We start from the raw sequence: 8611 nt of genomic DNA, 5'->3' as shown, positions 1-8611 counted from the left end.
TCCACCAGCAAAAAGATTACGACTCGCTGAAGGCTCAGATGATGGTTAGCATTTTTTAGCAATAAAGTATTTTTTAATTAAGGTATGTACATTTTTTTTTAAACATAATGCTATTGCACACTTAATAGACTGCAGTATAGTGCAAACATAACTTTTATATGCACTGGGAAACCAAAAAATTCGTGTGACTCACTTTATTGCAATATTCGCTTTATTGCGGTGGTCTGGAACCGAACCTGCAATATCTCCGAGGTATGCCTGTATTGCAGACTGTACAATACTGTGGTACTGGCAAAAATGTTGTAGCCATTAGTAGAAACTAATCCCAAGTATTTTGCATTCTACCACTGGCCATCTCTTCCCAGCTGGTGTGGGGGGGAAGCAGATACACCAGAGAATCCCACCCGAAATACCCTCTGACAATTTTAGGAAGCCAAGCACAATAACTTAAGTATTACTATTATCAGAAGTGAGGCAGTAGCAGTCCAGGGGCAAACAGGAAGGAGCTATATAGGGCTACTTGTTCTACAAATGCAAGGAAGACTTGAGGCCTCACCACAAAGTGATTAGCAAGAAAAATGAAGCTGAGCAGTCAGCACACAGAGAAACGTGTATCAGACATATGTGCCTTTGGAGGGTGTAAGTCAGGGTCAGTGCATGTCTAGGCGGGAAATGTAGTGCTTTGGTTCTTCCTGTATCAAAATCTGACTGTGCTCATCCCAACTGAAAGCGATGGAAACAAGGAGACGACCAGCATCAGTGGGAACTGTTTGTTAGATTAAAAAAAAAGTAATCATATTCAGGTATTCTTAGAAGCAGGTAAGGCCTAAGGCCTGCAATTTTAAAACCAATGACATGTCTCTTGACAGCAGCTGGGAGTTATTATCCTAATCATAATAATAAAAAGAACATCACAAGCCCGAATGCCAGCTGACTACTGTGAAATAAACCTGTCTGTCACCATCCATCAGCTGAGCGTACGCTGCCTCTCCATTCTGTGCCTTTTGCAGCCACTCACTGTGTGTGCTGGGTTTTTGTTTTTGGTGGCAGGATTACAGGTTATTGGCCTCATACGTTGGCAAAGGTAAAAGGGGCCTCTCTGCCTAAGAAAACCTCCTAAGAATGTTAATGAGCTAGATGGAATCGCACAGCCTTGAATGCATGTTTATTAATTTATGCCCGCCTGGTTTATCTGCGTTCATGATTGCCCTTGTCAGCCAAGAAACCTTTAACCCTTTAGGAAACACACGTGCAGTCATCCTCTTTGCAATTCTGCCGATCTCATTTGCAGACTTAGCTGGGAGCACGGTCACAGAATGTGTCAGCCTTTGAAACAAAGTCAATATTACTTCTTTGCATTGATTTTAATGCTGCATGCTTAATTTGCACCTGTGAGGCCAGTGCCAGAGGACCTCAGGGAACAGACTTTCATCTGGGGGAAAATTCAAGTAGCTTTGCTGAAACGAATGCATGAAGCTGAACGTCTGGTGCAGCTCACCCAAAGTCACTGCTGCAGGTTGAGAAAGAACCTCACTTTTTCTAGTGTTTTTTTCTTTCCTCCCTGGCTATTTAGTAACTTCAGGGGTTGCAGGGCCAGTCACAGGAAAAGCAGGGGAGAAGGAGAAAGGGGGAGCTCCCCCACTGTTTTTTTGGGACTGAACACGAAAGGATCAGAATAACTAAGGCCGCACCCCCGCCATATCACTTTGAATCAGCTTGGGATAAAGTCTCATTGCTGGGGTCCTCTGGCCCCAGCTGACTTCCTGCCCTTGGGGAGGGGGCTGGACCAGATGATCTCCTGAGGTCCCTTTCAGCCCTAATGTCTGTGAATCTGTGTGAATCTATGATCCCCATGTAACTTCCCAGCCAAACCAGGCTCATGGCTTTATATTACCCAATGGGAGTTGTTAATTCCTTGGTGTAGTTTTGTAAAGCTGCATTTAAATGAATAAAGCTCTGCAGATTCACACCCCCAAGGATCTGCCCTGTTACCCTTCAGCATTTCATCTTTGTTCCCTCCTTCAGGTTTGCGGGAAAAAGTATTTCTCTGGTGTATTCTCCTCAGAGAAATTTTCTGAGTCAGTGGAGTAGCAACGGGCACAGAACACTTCTCTTCTGAGAGCTTGCCTACACAGAGGAATTGCCCAGAATAACTGCAATAGAATCATTTATTTTGCGGCAGTTCATCTGCAAAAGCTTCCTGCATGGGCCCCTGTTCTGGAGTACAAATGATTTCCCTCCAGAATAAGTAAGTTCATGTATCGTTTAAATGAGATGTGTCCTTTGTCCCAGAACACATGCAGGGAGCTCTTCTGGAATGATTATTTTGGGCAACGTCCCTTGGCACAAAAGCCTTAAACCACTCATTCAGATCCAGAATACAGCCCCACCCTGCAAACAGTTATAGACATGAGTAGTAACCCTGCTGTTCTTCCAGTGGATCACTCATGTGTGACACAAGTCTAAGTGTTTCCAGAATTGGGCCCCTAAAGTCATAGAATTAAAAAAAAGTGAGGGTTGGAAGGGACCTCAGGAGGTCATCTAGGCCAATCCTCTGCTCAAAGCAGGACCAGCCTCAACTAGATCATCCCCTATATACCCTATACAACTATACCCTACCTGGTAGCCAGTTAAAGACAGCCACTGAGGTTTTAAATACGAATGGCTAAAATGCTTGAGAAAACACCACCAAAAATGCAAGAGGAACATTTACTGTCTGAGACTTTTCCCCCTACACCGTTCTACTTCCTAGTTCAACTGAGAACACGAAGTATCTTGGCATAAGCTGTCCTTCCAACCTTTTTTCAGCATCACCACCTCAGGCATTCAAAAGTCATGATTCTGGACCCCCCACCCCCGTATCAGGTCTTAACGATCACAAGAATTTTAAAATATCCTACATGCTGCTGGCTTTTGAACCTTTATGGGCTGACTGGGAAATGTTCCCAAATGTTTCTCTGCACTTACAAGGGATACAAGAGTCCTCTTTTTAAAAACTAGAATGATGTATCTCATGAACTCACAGGGCTCAAGATACAAGGATGCAGGGGAAAGAAATCGAAATCTGATGTCACACGGCCTGTGATGAAATCATAAGACTTCCCTTGCAGTTTGGCCCACCCAGAAAATATGGATGTTTCTGAGGAGGCTTCAGGTGCTTTTCCCCTCCAAACTGCCAAGGGGTACAAAATCTGCATTCCCACAGCTCCCTCTTGGCGATATGAATGCTTGATCAGAAATTATTGCATTGATGGGACATGAGCCAATGTTTAGGGCTTATGTTTGCATAGCAGCAACAGGTGCCTGTTCTACTTCCCAGCGCACACGGAAGATTATTGAATGGGGACCCACACAGGAATATGGACAGCTGAAACTCAGCTAATGTACACTTCAGAGTCATTCATCGCAGCTGCAAGCCCTGGCATACTGCCTCTCCAGACTTGCACAACAGGTGTGCATCTCCATTACTATGCCCTTCGTGGTCACTTATACCTGTGCAAAGGAAAGGCAAGAATGGCATGAGGTCTACCTTCATGGCATAACCAGGGTTCGAACTACACTTTGACTCTTGGGGGAGTCTGCAGTAAAAATTAAACCACTTCATTGATTAACTAGTCCACCTAAGTGAAGGAGCAATCCGATTGGAGACTCCCTCAGGTTATGATTTTCAAATCTTACAGCGGGGCTCTCATTTCTTATTGGGGGGCTCATTCCCTCTCCCCAAGCTCCCTCTTAATTTGCACCCTGGGTATAATTGTAGGCAAGTTATCCTCAACCAGGGTAATGCAGCAGCCTGGGGTGCCTTGAGACCTTTTCAAGGGTGCTTCACGATGTCACCCAATGTTAGCACTGTTAGGTGTGCCCACAGGATTCACAAGATAAACCCAGAGACTTCAAATACAAATCTATGGGCATTTGTACATGACACATGTACAAGGTTTTTATAGTGTTTTATAGAGTTTCAACAGGACGCGAAACAAGGTTTTATAGTGTTAAAACCTTTCTGAGCTGTTGTGATCTGAGTTTTTTTATATTGTTTTATTATTTCTCTGTAGTCAAAAACCAAGTGACAACTAAGAGGTGGCATTTTCTATGGGGTGCCTCCCGTCTGTTGAGGGGTGCCTTGAGTCTAAAAAAGGTTGAGAACCGCTGCTGTAGGCAAAACTGTGTCTGGATGGGAATCAGGACTGGCTAAGGATGACTGGGACTTGGTCCTTGGAAGCTGGTGGCAGCAAAGACCCCTTAGGTCTTGCACTGTCCAGAGACATAAAACCCTGTGCAACGATGAGATTCAGGTGTTTTCCCCAAGAGCCTGGGCACTCACCCCATGGTGCCTGCCTCCGATCCCATGCACTGTCGCTTGAATGAAGGGGCTAAATTCAACTCGGCAATGTCAGCACAGCTCCACAGACATCAGGGGAACTGCACCGATTTGCACCCACTGAGGATGCTGCCAACTATTGATTCTCCTCATTTCCCTGCCCTGAGCTGTAGAGTAACATTTCCAGGCACCAGCAAACAGCAGCTGTGTTTTGCCCTAGAATTGGCTGCATTTCAGCCCCAGGGGGAAGCAATTCCAGACTGTGCCTAGCACAAGTGTTTCATGAGGGCGTCGGGGCCCAGCTGTGTATGACGCCAGCTTGGCATCATCTGCTGCCTCTGTTCTCATTCTGAAACAACACCCTTCATCTAGTAAAATGGGTGCTCAGATCAGGCAAGTTCACCACATTTCCTGCTCGGTGATTTTTCCTGATGTTCTGCCTTGAATCTTCCTTGGCCCTATTCAGTCCCACCACGCTGACCTTTTTCCATCCTTTCTTGCCAACAGACTGGTGCCATTGCCTTTCTAGTCACCAGGGCACGTTGCTGTAAAGTGCTGAAGACATTCAGAAATGGCATGTCCCTCTGCTGAACTGCATGGACTCGAGTCCATTAGGCTAGATATCAGGAGGCGCTACTTCACAGTCAGGGCGGCTAGGATCTGGAACCAACTTCCAAGAGAAGTGGTGCTGGCTCCTACCCTGGGGGTGTTTAAGATACTCAGGTCCCTTTCGACCCTAGAAACTATGAAACTATGAGTCACTCGTTAAGAACTTTTTAGCAGGGAAAAGCTAGAATTGAAACCTCCAGACATGAATCACTGAATCGGTCAGGTCCAGCTGCTTCCCTGATGGATGGAGCCAGCACCGTGATGAATTTATGATTCTCTTTTATTTTTTAAATGTTCTTATTTATGGGAAGGACTGACACAAGTCCTCACCCAATGTCACCGGTGCATTTTACCAGGGCAGGAGATAAGGCAAGAGACTTAGAGTGAAGATAGATTGGATGACTCAGAATATCCTGGTTAAAAGCTGAAGGACAGAAAGATTAAGTAGGTCCCCGAGAGACCAGGAAATAAACCCTTCCAAAGATGCACGGATGAGCTGCAGGCAAGTCTATCACTGTGTGGCCAAAGGAGGAAGCTGGAAGGAGCTGGGTGGATGCAATCGAAGCCAAGTGAGAAGGGGAAAACAGAAGGCACAGGACTTCATTCCCCATTCACTTTAAGGTAATGGCATTGAATCCAGTAGAGCTGTTCCCAGTTTATACTTGGGCTGGAGGGGAATGAGGTCCTATGTTTGGTCACCTCTGTGCTGGCCTCTTCCCCTTCCTTAGTGTCCATGTCCCTACCTGAATAAGTGCCATTGAGTGAGAAGCTCTATGTAGAAGCTAGGCCTTGCTCAAACTGCCTTGGGTTTCTGTGGTCTGGCCTGCCCTGATGTCCTGCCCCACTTCATCTCCATTTCAAGCCACCGTGGTGAAATCAGTGCATCCCCCTACCCCCAGTCTGGTGCCAGCTGCTATTGGATAAAGCTGAGTTTCTCTTTGTGAACCTGGTATAACCCCCCCTTCTCACCCCATGCCAATAGGGGGGATGGCCCAGCTGCCCTACCCTGTGCAGCAGCCCCGGGGCTGCCCTCTGCTCCAGGTGAGGCATGCATGAAGTCATGGCCTGACCGGACCAGCTCTAACAGGAAACTTATCTTCTCAGCTACTATTTGGCCAGCTCCATCATTTGAGAATGGGATTCCTGGAAGCCTGGGCTTTTCTTCCCACGCACAACTTCAAAGGGACATTCTCATGACACAAAACTCAGATTTAAAGAGAAAAACAAACCAACACCTCAATCCATAAATCTGTTACTAATTACAGTTAAGAGTAACCAAGCGGAAAGAGCCATATGAAGATGATGAGCTTTTCGCCGTTTGTGCTATTTTTAAAACTTTGTCTGCATTTCACTCTCAGTGATCTGTGTCATGCTGTTTGTAGTGGGTTTCAGTGTGTAGCTCATTGTACCTGCCTCATGCTGATGAGCTTGACTTCACAACGTTGTGGGGAGATAGATTTCAGTTAAGAAAGAGGTTGGGGTGGAAAGGGAGAAGGAACAGCTGGATTTTGGTTGAAATGTCTTTTTTGAAACAAAAAAACCCCTTGATTTCTACCATCCCCTTCCTAATCACGCTCACTTTTTTCCATTTAAAAAAACTGAAATTTCAGCCCTAAATCTGCCTGCTAGGGCCTGTGTGAAAATTGACTCAGTGTTTCAGAAATAAAGTAAAATTAGCCTCAGTCATCAACACCTTTTAGAACAACATTTATTAATGTCAGTCCTTTCAGCAGTGGGAGGTGTGAAGGGAATGTTAATTGGGAGAGAGTCTCAAGTTGTTGTGAATCCTGGCTGATCATGGGTTGTAAAAGCAGCTATAAAATAAGGCTGACAGTTTCTCCAGCACTTTGGATTCTTAAGTCAAAAGCTAAGTACCAAAAAAGTTATCGTTATCCCCATTTAACCAAAGGGGAAACTGAGATGCAGAGAAAAGTAGAGCTTGGTTGGAGTTGTTCTGTCAGTGGTGGAAAACAGGCATTTTGGATCAAATGGGAACTTTGGTGCATAACGGTTGCCTTCTCTCCTGCTGGGCTGGGGTTTTGCATAGACTGTGCCATCTGCCAAGAAGAGTTTTGACAGAAATGAAAAATACATTTTTTAATTTGAAATTTGATGGGAGGGGCCATTTCCTGAATAGCTCTGGATCCAGCCCGCCAAATAATTTCATCTGGCCTGCAAAGCCCAGCTATTGACAGCACTTCAGTGGCAGGGGGATTCTCCAGCGGGTTGCACGTGTGTTGGCAAAAAGCAGCAAGGGTGACAGCAGGGAGTAGTGGCGGCAGCATTTGGGTGGGAAGCTGTGCTGTTTTCAATTGCAAAGGCTGCCAACCTCCTTGTGAGGTCATTTCCAGACCAGCTCTTGTCCAGTGGTTTGGAAGTATGGTCCTGCTTCCTACCCTCCCATAGCAGGGCAGCCAGGGATTTCCTCTGTTGTGGGGTAATCCCTGGGTGGCTTGGACTCTGTATCACCTGCTCCAGATCCTCGGTGAAGGGAATGTGTGGAACTGGGAAGGGGTCTGGTTGGGACATCTTGCATTTACCATCTCCAGCTGTGCAACTCTCCTGGCTATAAACTAGTATATGTTAGAGCAGCCCAAAGGTCACTCTGACTTACACAAAAGGCCAAAATGACCTCTGGGTGCTGCCAGGATTAGGAGAGATCCTGATCACCAGCTCCCCTACATACACACCCCTTTAGGTCCTGTGCGGAGCACTGCTCAGCTGGGCCTAAGGATCTGGCTCCATACACCAAGTCCCGGCGAGATTCCAGAAGGAGGGAACAAGGGCTTGTTCAAGGTCCCTGAACTGAAATCTGGATGGGAGTGAGCCTCAGGATATAGGAAAAGCAAGGAGCAACTGCATCACATGGACTTAAGTGACATGACTGGGGGAGGTCTCTGTGAAGTTCTCTGCAAGCGGGAGAGGACTCTCGCCCTACCAGAGGAGGTAGGTGAGCAGAGGCAGGCTGATCTGCAGGTAAAGGTGAATGGAGGGTCACAGCGCCTAAGTGCATCATCTGCTATCCTGTTGCTTGTGTCAGCTTATCACCAAAGGGAACAATGCTGGGATGTGACTCTTGGCTGACTGACTAGGCAGCATTGTTAGCGGTCTCAGCATGTGTTGGGAAATACTGAGGGCACAGATGAGGCCAAGGGCTGGTGTGGGCTGATGGCAGAGGACAGCAAGAGGGAGGCTGATGGCAGAGAAAAGAAATGCATGGAGACAGTAGTATTCTCCCGCCACCCAGGTCAGTCCCCAGGGCAAAGGGAAGGTGCAGGGCAGGATGTGACTCAATTCAGTGCCTGCCCCCCTGGAGCCTGGCTGTCTCGGATGGAGAAACATCAAGAGCTCGACTGCTTGCACAGACTGATGGAGGCAGCAGAAGGAAGGGAGTTGTAAATATCTTTTTGAATCCTAGGACAAATTAGGGTTTAAACCCCTGGTAAAATGTAGCTATTGCCACGCTGGCCTTGCCTAGGAAAAAAGAAATCTCCAGCAATTCATGTCAGTGCCTGGCGAAGTGACGTTCCATTTCCATAAAGCAGTCATTTGGAGGGGATATTTTATGTTGCCCTCAGAGAGGAAATAGAAGTGGTTTATAGCAAGCCCCGGGCTCATGCATTATTCATGGTACCTGTGATATTCTAGACAGATTGGAGTTAGATTTAGACTCCCAGTGCA

The sequence above is a fragment of the Crocodylus porosus genome, unplaced genomic scaffold (assembly GCF_001723895.1).
Source record: "Crocodylus porosus isolate Cpor-Errol unplaced genomic scaffold, CroPor_comp1, whole genome shotgun sequence".
In the NCBI taxonomy this organism is placed as follows: Eukaryota; Metazoa; Chordata; order Crocodylia; family Crocodylidae; genus Crocodylus; species Crocodylus porosus.
This window is presented reverse-complemented; position numbering follows the sequence as displayed.